Genomic DNA, 13,852 nt, shown 5'->3' with positions numbered 1-13,852 from the left:
GATGCCATTGTAAAAAGTGTTGTTTCTCATTTCTCTTTCTGGTGTCTTGTTATTGGTATGCAAAACTGCCACAGATACTGTATTGTTTGGGATCCTACAGCTGTCCTGAATTCAGTTATTAGTGCTATCAGATTTTTGGTGTATATATACACACATACACAAACACACACACAGATACATATATATAGATACACGCACACAAACATATATATAAACACATATGTATATACATACATTCATGTCATTGGCAAATAGTAACAATTTTATTCCTTCTTTTCCAATTTGAATGCCTTTTATTTCTTTTTCTTACCTAATTACCATGGCTAGGACTTACAGTACTGTGTTGAAGAAAAGTGGGAAGAATGCACCCTTGCCTTGTTCCTGGTCTTAGAGGAAAAGCTTTTAGCTTTTCACCACCGAGTATGATGTTAGCTGTAAGATTCTTATGCATGACCCTTCTTTATGACATACATTCCCTCTATACTCGCTCTGTTGAGTGTTTTTATTATAAATGGATGTTGAATTTTCTCAGAGGCTTTTTCTGCATCTATTGAGAGGATTGTGTGATTTTCTTTTCTTTTGTTACGGTGGGTATCACATGGATTGATTTGTAGGTATTGAGCCATCCTTGCATCCCTGGAATAAACCCCACATGGTCATGGTATATGATCCTTCTAATGTATTGTTGGACTTGCATTGCTAATACTTCATTGAGGATTTTCACATCTGTGTTCATCAAGGATATTGGTCTGTAACTTTCTTTTTCTGTGGTGGCCTTGTCTGCTTTTGATATTAGGATAATGCTGGACTCATAAAATGTTTCTAGAAGCTTTCCCTCTTCTTTAGTTTTTTGGAAGTGTTTGAGAGGGGCGCCTGGGTGGCTCAGTCGGTTGAGCACCCGGCTTCGGCTCAGGTCATGATCTCACGGCTTGTGGGTTTGAGCCACGCGTCAGGCTCTGTGCTGACAGCTGGCTCAGAGCCTGGAGCCTGCTTCACATTCTGTGTCTCCTCTCTGTGACCCTCCCCTATTCCCACTGTCTCTGTCTCTCAAAAATAAATAAAGAACAAAAAAAAAATTAAGAAAAAAAAGGAAGTGTTTGAGAAAGATTGGTATTAAGTCATCTTTGTGTGGTAGAATTCTCCAGTGCAGCTCTCTAGTCCTAGAGTTTTGTTGGGAGATTTTTCATTACTGTTCATCCTCTTAACTACTAATCAGTCTCCCTATTTTCTGTTTGTTTATGATTCAATCGTGGAAGACTGTATGTTTCTAGGAATTGATCCATTTTTTTTCTAGGTTGTCCAGCTTGTTAGTGTATAATTATTTTCCCTACATTTTTTTAATTTTTTGATGTTTTATTTATTTTTGAGAGAGAGAGAGACAGTATGAACAGGGGAGAGTCAGAGAGAGGGAGACACAGAATCTGAAGACAGGCTCCAGGCTCTGAGCTAGCTGTAAGCACAGGGTCTGACGTGGGGCTCGAACCCACAAACCGTGAGATCATGACCTGAGCCAAAGTTGAATGCTTAACTGACTAAGCCACCCAGGTGTCCCCTACACTTTTAAGTGACTTTCAGGGAATGACCAATGCCCAGAATCTTGGGAAGAAGGGGTAAATAACAATGTCTTCACGTTGCTAATGGTAGAACTTTTAACAAGTAGATCTTTCTTCTCACAAGTCGGCATTTATGTTAGGTAGCTGACCTCCGAGATCTCCAATACGGTGCTCAGTCTCCTCGTGTCTCAGGGAAATAATCAAAGATCTATAAAGAGGGGCACCTGGGTGGCTCAGTGGGTTAAGTGTCTGACTCTTGATTTCATGTCAAGTCATAATCTCATGGTCATGAGATCAAGCCCCGCATTGGGCTCTGCACTGAGGGTAGGCCCTGCTTCAGATTCTCTCTCTTCCTCTCTGCCCCTTCCCCACTCGTACTCACATGCATACCTCTCTCTCTGTCAAAATATTTTTTTAAAGATCTCTAAAGAAAGACGGGTTTCACTTTTTAAGAACACTAATTTTCAGAGCTCATCCTCCCCGCCAACTTACCTCCATCCAGTTCTTAATTGCAGCAACGATATCAGTTTTTTAGAATGAACAGCTTAACTTGAGAGTCTTTGAGAATGCTTATCCTTGAGAAGAGAAACCTTGCAAAGACAGTATTATGGATTCCTTTTAAAACCATATTGGTTTTGGGGCGCCTGGGTGGCTCAGTCGGTTGAGCCTCCGACTTCAGCTCAGGTCAGATCTCACGTTCGTGGGTTCGAGCCCCGCGTCAGGCTCTGTGCTGACAGCTAGCTCAGAGCCTGGAGCCTGCTTTCAGTTCTGTGTCTCCTTCTCTCTCTGCCCCTTCCCCTCTCATGCTCTGTCTCTTTGTCAAAAATAAATAAAACATTAAAAAAAAATTTTAAACCATATTGGTTTTGTGCATGTGTCCGTATTCCGTTCACACTGTACCACTCAAAAAAGGATCATGCAGGGAATCACTCTCCTTAGAGTCAAACCACCCTTTCCAGCTGCTGTGGGTCATTCCAGAGATATTCTGCAGAACAAAGTTTATATGTTGTTATAGGAAGGACAGGATAATCTGCACACCGCCCCGCGCCTGCCTCCTTCGTGTGATATGTGTGCAAGATCGTTCCATTTGAACACACGGAGCTAAAGCTTTTAATTTGAGCCACGTTTTTTATTATAAAGGTGAACAGTAACTTGAATTAATTACCCCTTATCCATGTTCCTATCCTTTGTCATGGCATTTTTTTTTCCCATGAGGACAAATGGAAACCAACTAGCCCAGTTTTCCCCCAGGTAAGCCATCACTCGTATCTGTAGTAGTACCTGTTTTCTTAAATCAATTTTATGACACATTTTCTTAAAAGACAAGTATTCAAACCACATTAAAAAAAGAAAAACCTGGGGCGCCTGGCTGGCTCAGTCAGTTAAGCCTCTGACTTCGGCTCAGGTCATGATCTCACAGTTTGTGGGTTCAAGCCCCGCATCGGGCTCTGTGCTGCCAGCTCAGAGCCTGGAGCCTGCTTCGGATTCTCTCTCTCTCTCTCTCTCTCTCTCTCTCTGCCCCTCCCCCACTCACACTCTGTCTCTCTTGCCCCCCAAAAATAAGTAGTAAAACATTTTTAAAAATTAAAAAAATAACCAGTTTTTCCAGCTCACCAAACACCCTAAGAAAATCAAGAGGCATTTAGTTGTATTAACTCGACTCGTTCAACTGTGACTGTATCTGCTCATTTGCCTGGCTTTTTTTCATTCCATCTTGTTTGCCAAGAACTTGTATCATTCAAGAGTTCCTCGATCATTTTACCAACAGGGACCTTAAAAATTAATATGCATTGGAGCACCTGGGTGGCTCCATTGGTTAAGCGTCCAACTCTTGACTTTAGCTCAGGTCACCATCTCACGCATGGCTCACGCTGCTCATGCAGAGCAGACAGTGCAGAGCCTGCTGGGGATCCTCTCACCCCTCTCTCTGCCCTTCTCCTGCTCTCTCTCTCAAAACTAAACTTAAAAAAATATTAACATGTCTTCACATACACCACACATCTGGCAAATAAAGACCAATAGAGTGCCCACATTTTTAATGTCCATGCGCTTGACTGTCAAGAATCATGTGATGCTGAGTTTTACAACCAGTTGTGTTCACAGATCTTTTTAAGTACAGCAAAAATACTTCCAGCAACATAAGTGATTTCATATTCTAAAAAACAAACTCTGTTAGACACCTAGGAATTCTTAATGAAATACAGCAATAAGTAGCTAAGCTTACAAAAAGAGGGAAATTTTGAGAACCAAAACCAAAGAGTACGGGAGCCATTGCTTCTCTGAAACCATTTGCCATCGGGTAAATATATATATTATATAATATACTATATATATAGACATTTTATACATGGCAGCTAATGATAATAACTAATATTTATTGACTGATTACAATGTGCCAGGCCCTGTTCTAAGAAATGTACAAATACTAATTGTACAATAACCCCATAAGGTGGGTACTATAATTAGCCCCATCTTTCAGAGAAAGAAACAGACTCAAAGAAACATGCCCATGTATGTCGTTTATAGGTCAGATTTATGCTACCATGGAAGCCTGGGAAATGCAAATCAAAAAATTTTTAATTTTTTAAAGTTTATTTATTGAGAGAGAGAGAGAGAGAGAGAATCCCAAGCAGGCTCTGTGCTGTCAGTGCAGAGCCCAACATGGGGCTCAAACTCACAAACCGCAAGATCATGACCTGAGCTGAAGTCAGGGCCAGATGCTTAACTGACTGAGCCACCCGGGCTCCCCACAAATCAAAATATTAAAGTGGCCTTCAGTTAATAGAGCCCTGGGGTGCCTGACAAAAGCAAACATAGGTGCTATTGATGGGAGTGCATCCTTACCTGAAGTCTCAAAAGATTCCAGTAGATAAAACACACTCAAAAAATGAGTTCACAACCCCAAATTACAAAACATAAGGAATTAAGTTGCTATACATAAGAGACCATTAATTACAAGTGAAGTACGTCAGCTACTGAAAGTACTGGATGCAGAATACAAAATGATATGCTTTGGGGTGGTTCAGTCAGTTAAGCATCCGACTCTTGATTTTGGCTCAGGCCATGATCTCCCAGTTCATGAGATCAAACCCCATATCAGGTTCTGCACTGACAGCTCGGATTGGGATTCTCTCTCAAAAAAAACTTTAAAAAATGATTATGCTTTAAAATATTGAGAAATGAAGGTACAATATTGTACTTATTTTTAAAAAAGCAAGAAATAAAATCATCCAGGTCTCCTGAGTGACTTGGTTAAGTGTCCACTTTCAGCTCAGGTCATAATTTCAGGGGTTGTGGGTTCAAGACCTGCATTGGACTCTACTGATAGCTCAGAACCTGAAGCCTGCTTCAAATCCTGTGTCTCCCTCTCTCTCTCTCTCTCTCTCTCTCTCTCTCTCTCTCTCTCTCTCTCTCTCTCTCTCTCTCTCTTTGCCCCCCCTCCCTCACTTGCACTCTGTCTCTCTCAAAAATGAATAATTGTTCAAAAAATTTTAAGAAATAAAAGTCAACTGAACTATGACCAGGCAAATTTGAAAAATAATAAACTTACACAAATGAAAAGAAAGTCATCAGATGTAAAAATAGATTTATGGATAAGTTAAACAGTTCAACTGAATACTGTCAAAGAAAAACTCAAGCTTGTGAAAGATTACCCAGAATATATTACCAAATGTACAGCAAAAACAAATTTGCATGGAAAATAATAAAAGACATTAAGAGACTTAGGGGATAGAGGGACAAAGATCAAATCTATAAAATTGTGGTCTCGGGGCGCCTAGGTGGCTCAGTCAGTTAAGCATCTGACTTCGGCTCAGGTCATGATCTCACAATTTGTGGGTTCGGGCCTCGCATCAGGCTCTGTGCTGACCGCTCAGAGCCTGGATCCTGCTTTAGATTCTGTGTTTCCCTCTCTCTCTGCATCTCTCCCATTCATGCTCTGTTTCTCTGTCTCAGTAATAAATAAACATTAAACAAAAAAAAATTTTTTTTAATTGCAGTCCCAAAGAGAACAGACGATAGACAAAATTGAGTAGCTGAAATACTCCTAGATTTTGTCATAGTAGGGAATTCCTGAATTTAGGAATCACACTAATCATAAGCAGGATAGATAATGTGTTCTAGTGGAAATGCAGCATGACAAAGTGGCCTTAAATGTAAGAAAACATGGCCTAAAAAGAATAGCATTGAAAACTTCCCAACAGCAACAATCAAACTGAGAAGACGACAAACAATTGAGTCAAAGTTTTGAGAAGAAATGTTACCCTAGAATTACCAACTATTCGTAATATGCAGATTCAGTTTACTCTGAATAGGTCATTAGCATCAGCAAAGGCACTTCCAAAGGATGTCCCTCAAGAGGAACAAGCCAACCTCCAGGGCAAGAATCGTGAACCAAGAAATTGGTGAACGTGTAGGGAAACTACGCAAGCCCAGACGGCACAGAGCAGGAAGTGCCTAGTTGGGAGGGGAATAAAGGCCGGGATTCGCTAAGCTGTGATACACACACCTGCGGAGAGAAATGAAGTCTCCCGGAGGCCCACGGGCACATAGATTTTTAAGGGAGTCGACGTCAGGAGGTTTCTGCCACCCTCATTCCCCAGGATGTCCTCCACCTCCCCCGTCACAATCCCCATGCTGCTCCACCAGAGACCTACTTCCCACACCGTGCGCGGTGGCCCTGTGTGTAATAATCCTGGTTGCTAAGTAAAAGGAACAACAGGAAACTGTTTTTGTTTATAAAGCCCTCACCTCTTTCATCTCACTGCTCTCAGATAACACATCAATCTGGAGAGACAGATAACCTCTTGAAAGCAAAGCAAAGAGAGCATTAGTAAGAAATATTGAGACTGGCAGGATTTTACTTCATTCAGGCAACAAATTCATACCACAGCTCTGTCTTAAAATTCCGAGGCGAGCAGGTTGTTTTTTATGGAAACATGTATAAAATGAAGCCAGGCTTTTTCTAAGAGAAACTAAATCTATTTTGACTGCCTAGTTTGCCAATAAGGGCTTTCCAATCGGTTCATATGGTCGTCATGTTTTCCATAATTAGAATTAGCTGGAATCAGGAGCTATCAAATTCTGACAAAAATATATTTAAAGCATAAGATTAAAAAATTATCAAAAAATATTGTGCAAACGTTGGCAAGAGTGTGGAAGTTGGAATCCTTGTGCGTTGCTGATGGGAATGGAGAATGGTGCAGTCGCTATGGGAAATTGTGGCGGTTCCTAAAATTAGACTTATTCTTTGATCCAGCCATCCGACTCTGGGTATATACGTAAAAGAACAGAAGCCAGGGCCTTAAACAGATATTTGAACACCAATGTTCGTAGCATTGATTCACAATAGCCAAAAGGTGGAAACTCATCCAAGGATGAGTGAATGAACAAAATGTGGGTGTAGAGGCGCCTGGGTGGCTCAGTAAGCATCCGACTTCGGCTCAGGTCATGATCTCACCGTTCATGAGTTCAAGCCCCACATTGGACTCTGTGCTGACACCTCGGAGTCTGGAGCCTGCTTCGGATTCTGTGTCCCGCCCCCTTTCTCTCTGCCTCTCCCCTGCTCATGCTCTCTCTCTCCCAAAAATAAATGAACATTAAAATTGTTTTTAATTTGGTGTGTATGTATACACTATGGATTATTCAGACTTTAAAAGGAAGGAAATGCTGACATATGCTACATAGATGAGCCTTGAACACATCATGCGACGTGAAAGAAGCCGAAAACAAAAGAAAACATTGTATGATTCTATTTACACGAGGTACCTAGACCAAACTCCTAGAAGGTAAGTATACTGGGTACCAGGTGGGGGCGGGCTTGAGCGGGGAAGGGAGCATTAACGTAGGGAAACTCAGTTCGAAATGATGAGACAGTTCTGGAGACGGATCCTGGTGATGGCTGCGCAACAGTATGAATGTACTTAATGCCCCTGGACTGTACACTTAACATGTTTATGTGTTTTTTTATTCACTTTTTGAAAGACAAAGAGAGACAGTGTGAGCAGGGGAGGGTCAGAGAAGAGGGGGAGACACAGAATCCGAGGCAGCCTCAGGGCTCTGAGCCGTCAGCACAGCACGACTCGGGCTCGAATCCATGAACTGCGATCACGACCTGAGCCGAAGCCGGCTGCTTATCCGACTGAGCCCCCGGCGCCCCTGCGCTTAACATGTTTAAAGTGGTCAATTTTGTGTCTATTTTACCACAAGTAAAAATAGACGTACGCACAGCTGTCTGTCCCCGAAATAGATGTTTCATCGTTACAGCGCTTATTTTTTTGTCTCTTTTCAAGGTGATAAAATCATTTGAAGGATATAAAATAAATTAATTGTAAATTTAGGGGCTCATTTCCGAACTCTCATTTCAATTGCATTGATCTATATGTCTGCCTTTATAGCAATCACTGGGATTGATTATTGTAGCTTTGCGGTAAGTTTTGAAATCAGAAAGTGTTAAGTCCTCCGACTTTATTCTTTTGCAACACTGTTTTGGCTCTTCTGAGTCCCTTGCATTTCCATATGAATTTTAGAATCAGCTTATTAATTCTGTAGAGACCAGCTGAGATTTTGATAAGGATTGCATGAATCTGTAGATCAGTTTGGGGCATTTGCCATGTAAACAGTATTAAATCTTCCGTCCATGAACATGAAATGTCTCTCCATTTATTTACTCTTCTTTCAGTTCTTTCAAGGTTTCATAGTTTTCAGCATACAACTCTTGTACTTCGTTAAATGTATTTCCAAGTAGTTATTTTTGATGGAATTTTCTTAACTTCATTTTCAGATTGTTCATTGCTAATATATAAAAATAAGGGCGCCTGGGTGGCTCAGTGGGTTAAGCCTCCGGCTTCAGCTCAGGTCAGATCTCACGTTCGTGGGTTCGAGCCCCACGTCTGGCTCTGTGCTGACAGCTAGCTCAGGGCCTGGAGCCTGCTTCCAGTTCTGTGTCTCCTTCTCTCTCTGCCCCTCCCCCTCTCATGCTCTGTCTCTCTCTGTATCAAAGATAAATAAAACATTTAAAAAAATTTTTTAAATACGACTGAGGGGCACCTGGGTGCCTCAGTCATTTGAGTGTCCAACTCTTGATTTCAGCTCAGGCTATGATCCCAGGGTCGCAGGCCTAGCATAGAACCTGCATGGAATATATTCTCTCTCTCTCTCTCTCTCTCTCTCTCTCTCTCTCTCTCTCAGAAAGAAAAAGGCGGGAGGGGAGGGGGAGGTGCCTGGGTGGCTCAGTCAGTTAAGCATGCAACTTCGGCTCAGGTCATGATCTCATGGTCCATGAGTTAAGCCCCACATCGGACTCTGTGTTAGCAGCTCAGAGCCTGGAACCTGCTTGTGATTCTGTGTGTGTGTCTCTCTCTCTGCCTGTCCTGCGCTCACACTGTCTCCCTCTTCCTCAAACACACACATATTTTTTACTTAAAAAAAAGAATTAAAAAGTACAATTGATTTTTGTATATATATTTTTAAATATTTATTTATTTTTGAGAGAGCACGAGCAGAGGAGGGGCAGAAAGAGAAGGAGACACAGGATCCAAAGCAGGCTCCAGGCTCTGAGCTGTCAGCACAGAGCCCGACACAGGGCTGGAACTCACAAACTTTGAGATCATGACCTGAGCCGAAGTTGGCTGCTTAACTGACTGAGCCACCCAAGGCACTTCTGAATTTAGTATGTTGATATTTATTCCATAGCCTGGCTGAACTCACTAATTAGTTCTAAGAATTTTTTAATGTATTCCCCTTAGGATTTTATAATAAAGTTTAACATCCTCTGGAAAAACACTGTAATCCAAAAACTCTACATAAAGTTTTCCTACCCCCCCAGGGGGGCAAAACGGAATAATAAGACATTTCCAGTTATGTGGGTTTTGTGGGGGGTTTTTTATTGCTGATGCCATTTAATAAGGAAATCTTTTGTTTTGTTTTTGTCGTTGTTGTTTCATTTTGGGGGGCAGTTAGGCTTGGCTATCTCTGTCCTGCCAAAAACTTTGTCTTTTGTGGGCGCCTGGGTGGCTCAGGTGGTTGAGTGTCCGACTTCAGCTCAGGTCATGATCTCACAGTTCATGGGTTCGAGCCCCGCGTCAGGCTCTGTGCTGACAGCTCAGATCCTGGAGCCTGTCTTCAGATTCTGTGCCTCCCTCTCTCTCTGCCCCTCCATGTTCATGCTCTGTCTCGATCTCTCAAAAATAAACATAAAACAATTTTTTTAAAAAGAATTTATCTTTTGAAAGATGTCAAACCTACTAAAAAGCAGAAAGAAATAGTACCGTTGACTATTGAACACTATTGGTTTGTGCCATGTAGGTCTACTTATCATGGATTTATCACAACCATAATATTAATGTATTTTCTCTTATAATTTTTCTGAACATTCTCTTTTCTCTAGTTCTTCTGTAAGAATACAGTATATGATACATAGAACATATAAAATACTTGTTAATTGACTATGTTATAGATACAGCTTTCAGTCAACAGCAGCCTATCAAATTTGGGGGAGTCAAAATTATACAGATTTTTTACTGCCTGGGGGGTGTCAGCACCCCTAACCCCTCATTGTTCATGGGTCAACTGTATGATGAAAACCCAAATAGGGGCACCTGGGTGGCTCAGTCAGTTAAGCATCTGACTCTTGATTTCAGCTCAGGTCATGATCTCATGGTTCATGGGATCGAGCCCCATGTCAGGCTCTACGCTGACAGTGTGGAGCCTGCTTGGGATTCTCTCTTTCTCCCTCTCTCTGCTCCTCCCCACCACCACTCACACTCTCTCTTTCAAAATAAGTAAACGAACATTAAAAAGAAGAAGAAGAAAACCCAAATACCCTTCACCTATATTACATTTGCCACATTTGCTTTATTAGTCTATCCGCAAATATGTATATACATGTATACTTAAATATACAAATATATGTACTTTTAAAATTTTTTGCTGAGAGGCACCTGGGTGGCTGAGTTGGGTAAACACCTGACTTCAGCTCAGGTCATGATCTCAGTTTGTGGGTACAAGCCCCCTGCTTTGGATTCTGTGTCTCCCTCTCTCTCTGCCCCTCCCCTGCTTGCGCTCTGCTCTGCCTCTCTCTCTCCAAAGTAAACATTAAAAAATTAAATATAATAAATCAAAATCAGTGCAAAAAGATCTATGAACAACAACATATCCAAATCTTAAACAAAGTCTTTGTGATTTAGCCTCCACCTGCTCTGCTCCTCCTCCCATGTTCACAGGTTCTGGGACATGAGAAGGAGGTAATCACTCAAAACAGCTGGCCAGCGGCCCTCTGCCCCCGTGAAACCTACAGCTCTCAAGACAGATCACTCTGAATCTCCCCCCACTTCCACAGCCTCCTTGCTACACCTCTGGCACCAATAGAATCTTAGTTGTTGTTGTTTTTTAAGTTTATTTGTTATGAGAGAGACAGAGACAGTGTGTGAGCAGGGGAGGGGCAGGAAGAGACAGAGAGAAAAAAGGCAGAATCCCAAGCAGGTTCCACACTGTCAGCGCAGACCCCACACTGTCAGCGCAGACCCCAACGTGGGGTTCAAACTCCCAAATCATGAGATCATGACATGAGCCGAAACCAAGAGCCGGACGCTTACCCGACTGAGCCACCCCGCCGCCCCAGAATCTTAGCTTTTGCTAATGAACATAGAACCTTTTGGTTTCAAGGTGTGAAGCCATCTGCTGATTCGACAGCCACAGTGGCTTTCCAGGGCTCATCCTTTTCCATTAGCAAGTGACAAGCTCCACGTGGCAGAGGATTCTTTCCTATTTAGTTCGCTCAACAAGGATGCCAGCTTTGTCTTAGTAAAACGAAGGCACGAGCGGCACCGTGTTTACTTCCAGGACCCACAGTCTAGCAAGAGGGCAGAGACACGCACTCAGATCAGCGCCGCTCAGAGCGAAAGGAACAAACCTGTCACGGAGAGTGGTACAGAGAGGCTCAGGGCCGGCACCAGTGACACCAAATAGAGGCCCGCAGGGGTGGAGGTCTTTGCGCCTTCCAATAGCAGGTGTGGGGGAGGTGGGAGGGCCGTGAGATGTGTGGGTGCATTTTAAGTAGCCGGGAAAGTGAACTGAGAGCAGAGAGGCAAGGACTCCACAGGTGCTGCCACCGAAAGGAAAGAAAGGAAAGGGGCGGGGCCTTCCCCCAGCGCCGCCGAGGTCGGAGGCGAGGACTCCACTTCCCCTACCACGCAGCCGCCGCTGGGCTCCTGGTGTTTGTCTCATCTCAACACGAGTAATTTTCAGAAGGTGCTGAACACTGCCCCTTCTCACTCAGAAAAACAGGGTGACAGCTCAAGACCCCCCTTTTTAAAAAGTCATTTTAAAAAGTTTTTTTAACACTTATTTTTGAGAGGCACAGAGAGACAGAGCATGAGTGGGAGAGGGGAAGAGAGAGGGGGAGGGAGACACAGAATCCAGAGCAGGCTCCAGGCCTCCAAGCTGTCAGCACAGAGCCCAGAGGCTCGAACCCACAAACCACGAGATCATGCCCTGAGCTGAAGTCGGAAGCTTAACTGACTGAGCCCCTCAGGCGCCCCTGAAGTCATTCTTTGACTTAGCCCTTGCTGGGGGTGAGGGAATCTGCTGACAGACCGGCCATGTGCCCCCTCCTCCCCAGGGCCATCTGCCTCCTCCCACTTCTCTGACCTCAAGTTTAGAGCTGTGTTGTTCGTTGTTTGTTTTTTTGATTTTTTTTTTTTTTTTTTTTTTTGGACAGAGAGCCTTGCAGGGAAAGTGCTTGGCCTTGAAAGTCTTTATCTACAGATAACAAACCTGGCTGGGGAGGGCTTTTCTGAGGAGCACTCACATCAGCAGCTGCGCACTTACCACGGTCCCAGGGAAATCCCAGCTGGGGGAGGGGGGTGCCCACACACTCTCCCCCCTCCCGCCTTGTCCTGGAAGCCACCACGGGAGGTGGGGCAGAGCACACCTGGCCAGGTCCCTCGGGAGTAAGCTGTGCATGGAGTGCTCTCCCTACACAACAGGCTCTAGGCCGCAGGACTTTGTGTTCTGACAGCCTTTGGCTGCCCCAGAAGGAAGCTTCGCCTCCCGCCCCCCAGCCCCCTGCTAGGCTCTCTTCCATCCGGCTCTGTCCTCCCTAGTAAACAGCCCGCTCCTGTCCAGAGCCCAGACCCCTCCAGGCCCTCTGGCTTCACCTCCTGCCGGAACAGACACGTGGCTCCCAGCCCTTCAAGGTCTCGGCTTCCCCACAGCCCTCCCTGTGGAGGCTGTTCTCCCCACCACCACCCCCAACACACCAGCCTCCCTCCTCCCCAAGACCATGACCTCCACTCTCTGAGCTTGAGCCATGCTTCGGCCAATGCCCACCTTCCCCTGGGAAACTCCCCTTCCTCCCCCTTGGCAACAGGCTCCCCAGCCTTCTCTCCACCATCCCAGGTGGTCTTTGCCGCCCATCCCTCCAACACCTCGGGCTCTCCGTCCCTTAACTCCATCTCCAAACACCTTCCCCTGCACAGAACCCTTCCACACACCAGGAATTCCGACATCGTGCCCCCCTGTCAAGTCTCCCAATCTTCTGGCCTCTTCATCCAGTGACTCCCGCCTCCAGCATTGCCTCCTCAGCCTCACATTCACGTTCACATTTGACCACACCCTCTGCCCACTCAGCTTCCTCCCTACCCTGGTTGGAATGCATGCTTCACTTCTTCAATCACCTTCTCACCCTACATCTCAAAATCACCCTATGTTTCTTTTTTTTGTGTGTGTGCTTTTAACTCTTTTTGAAGTTATTTATTTTGAGAGAGGGGAGGAGACACAGAAAGTGAGGAGAGAGAGAATCCCAAGTGTGCTCTGTGGGCTATCCGCACACAGCCCCAATGCAGGCTCGATCTCACAAACCATGAGATCGAGACCTGAGCAGAGGTCAAGAGTCAGTCGCTTCAAAGGCTGAGCCACTCCTCACCGCTGTCTTTCTGAACCCCAGCCCTGGATGAGAGAGAATATGCACAAGAAGGGGAGACCAGTAAAAGTAAAGAAAATCTTTTTTTTTTTTTTTTTTTTGAGAGAAAGAGGAGAAATCTTAAGCCCCACGATCAGCACTGAGCCTGACGCAGGGCTCAAGGCCATGATTCTGGGATCAGGACCTGAGCAGAAATCAAGAGTCAGACGCTCAACAGCCTGAACTCCACCCCCCAGGCGCCCTCAACAGCCTTTTTTTTCTGAGCAGACCCCCCCTCCCTGCTCACAGCACATGGCCTCGGAGACTGGGCCTCCAGATCCGCGACCCCCCACCTCAGATGGGCCTTCCTCTGCACTGCCACTGATCTCTATGTTCTAGT

Source organism: Suricata suricatta, chromosome 17, assembly GCF_006229205.1.
Source record: "Suricata suricatta isolate VVHF042 chromosome 17, meerkat_22Aug2017_6uvM2_HiC, whole genome shotgun sequence".
NCBI classification, from domain to species: domain Eukaryota; kingdom Metazoa; phylum Chordata; class Mammalia; order Carnivora; family Herpestidae; genus Suricata; species Suricata suricatta.
This window is presented reverse-complemented; position numbering follows the sequence as displayed.